Here is a 2,911-nt window from a genome sequence, read left to right on the forward strand (position 1 = left end):
AATAGGGACATATTAAAAAGTAAAAGCTAGTGATAGCTCTTCCAGAGAATTCTATGTCTTGAAACGGTTTGTATTTATTTATACAAATATACAATAAGTCACTTCAGTAATACAGATTTCCATGTATGGTTAGATGGTTTAATGATGTCCGGCTTTCAAATATACAGAATACTAAACAGAAAAGTATGAAAATTATGGATCTTGTGGAAAATGGAATTGTATACATAATAATGTCCATTAATTTGGAAACATTTCATCATGTAAATTACTAAGGATTCAATTATATTATTTTAAATTGTTATACTTTTTATTATAATTTTAAATCTTTACTAAAAATGATTTAGAAATTGTATTATTCCCCTCTAAATGCCACATAAAACATAGATTATAAGTATTTATATTGCACATTAATTTTCAAACTGGAGGCTATAGGTTCAACATGTATAGATTTTATTTGCTTTTTATTTTAGGTAATATTATAAGCAATATTTGAATGTTCATCTGGGTTACTATGAAAAATATTCATTTCACACAAAGGAAAAGGTTATAATTCAGGTAATCAACAAATGCTTTTCAAACTCTTTAGTGGCTGGTTTCAGTCTTACATCGAAAAGACAGTTGGAACTCATATTGGCAGGCTTTGTAGCATGGTGTTAAGAGCTCGTGATTTGGATTCAGATTGCTGAGAACTGAAGCCCAAAACACTCAAACTATAATCCTGGGCAATTTATTCACTCTCTCTGTATATAGGTTTCTCCTTTACAGAGTAAGGACAGTAATAGTAGATATACTAGTGATATGCTTATCTTTTTTAATGATGTAGCAAATATTCAACAAGTTTTTATTGTTATTGTATTTATTTGGATTTTTTAATTTTCAATCATTTCTAATATATTATCAAATAATAACTTGTCATTCAAAACTGAAACGTTCAGAGCACATTCTCATGAACTAATTTTTAGTGATAAAACTCATTAATTATTTTAAAATGTATAATATTTTATCACACTGAGATTTACATTAACCTATCATTTTATATTTTTGTAAATTTTACTTGACCTTATTGATAGAAATTTTCTGGAAAAAAGAAAATTTATTTTTCCTTTGTCATAATTGTCTCATATAAATTAAATTTATTTGCTTCTTTAGTAAACATCTTTTTACTCAAAGACCATTTAACAAAAACTCTAAATAGCTATGGATTATTAAAGTAAAACTATCATTGAACCAGCATCCTGATCAAATCATTATGGCCAGTGTGGATATTTTTTTCTCTAATTTTTTATAACTAGCAATAATTATCATCAAGAAGTTTAGACATTTTTATAAATACTGACAGAAGTGCTCACTTAAAAAACGCATGGCTTCTGAGGATTTATGAGTACATGTGTACACCCAAAAGGTAGTTTGGTCTGAAATAGATGACACTCAACTACTTCCTGTTAGAAGTAAGAAAATGTGTTAATTGCATTTAATATAGTTTATTACACTGTAGTCAACACAGGCCATCTGTCCACACAGCTGCCTCTTGGTGGTTTCAGCAAAGTGAGTGTATGTATTTTAAGGGGAAGCACAATTGAAAAAAGCAAAACAGCCCACATTGATTGACTTGGTGTTACACGACTATGTGCTATTTTTTTTTTATTTTATACTGAGTAAATACGATGTTTACCAGATTTCCTCTTGGGGTAAGAAGTGACTTTGTTAACAGTGTGTCTTTATAAACTACTTTACTGAAACTAAATGTCAGGGTTTGTACTGACTAAAGACAAAAAAAAATTAAAACCCTTAAAATGCTTTGTTTAATATATATAAGTAGAAATGTGGCTCTGGGATTAAGGAGAGGGTAGAGAGCATCGAGAGAGGGGCTAGAGAAGGATGAGACAATATGGCAAGGACCTAGAAATCGTGTTGGAGAAATGAGTTGGGGTCCTATTTTTTTCCCTGTGTACCAGTCATCTTTTTGTGAGTGTTAATTCTCAATTAGGATATGAAAGGATTCAAGGATGCCAGGCAAAGGTCAAGGTCACAAATGCAGAAAGTGCCTCCACACTGGCCCTCTTCAGTGGTATTTGTGTAGCTGCTCATGTTTGAGTTCTTTATAAGAATGACAGTAGTTGAAAAGCCCATAAGATGCCAGCACCATAGAAATCCCAGCAAGGCCCCCTTTCTTCACATTGACATACTTGTCATAATACCTCTAGTAACCTCTGAAATGCTCCAGCAATGGCTTTCGGGGAAAAATTCCACATCAGTATCCAGCTTGACAGCTCTCCTAGTTTGAAATCCAAGAGCTTCTTCTCATTCACTGGTACAGATGACATCATTGTGGAGTCCTGGGTGTCCACTATGCCCACCTGAGGACTCCAGTTGGGGTACTTTTAAGAGCAAGAATGATCACTATATAATTGGTTATTAGCATTTCTGTGATGTATTCCAGAAAAGTATTCCATTAAAATGGAATACATGGATAATAATGGAATAATGTATTCCATTAAAAGTTTAGTAAAGTATACTAGTCACACGCAAGAATTGTCATAAATAAAAAAAAATTGTCACAAATATTATGTTTTTGCTTGGTAAAGATCAAAGACAATGCCGTATTGATAGTTGTGTTCAGGTAAGAATCAAAGGGAAAATCATTGAGTGATGGAGTCAGACCTAAACTGAACAAACTTGGGTGAAAAACTTCTAGAAGGATAAAGATAATCATGCAAACCTGTTACCCCCTTTAAGTTCACAGTTACCTTGAGATGAGGATGCAACCATCCCCAGGCAGATGAACCTTAACTAACTGAAAGTGAACTTAATATAATGTTACTATAATTGGCATAAGCTTAATTTATGAGGAAAAAGTGGCCTAAACAGGTTTCTCTGTTGTGTTGCTTTTTGAGGAATGATACTTGAAGAT

The 2,911-nt window shown here is 32.3% G+C and overlaps 1 pseudogene; it reads right to left on the bottom strand.

Annotated features, from left to right (window-relative positions):
* Positions 1-2,062: 2,062 nt before the first annotated feature.
* LOC132666443 (ATP synthase F(0) complex subunit f, mitochondrial pseudogene) lies at positions 2,063-2,327 on the bottom strand (annotated as a pseudogene).
* Between the last annotated feature and the right edge of the window lie 584 nt (positions 2,328-2,911).

Source organism: Panthera onca, chromosome B2, assembly GCF_046562875.1.
Source record: "Panthera onca isolate mPanOnc1 chromosome B2, mPanOnc1 haplotype 2, whole genome shotgun sequence".
Taxonomy (NCBI): domain Eukaryota; kingdom Metazoa; phylum Chordata; class Mammalia; order Carnivora; family Felidae; genus Panthera; species Panthera onca.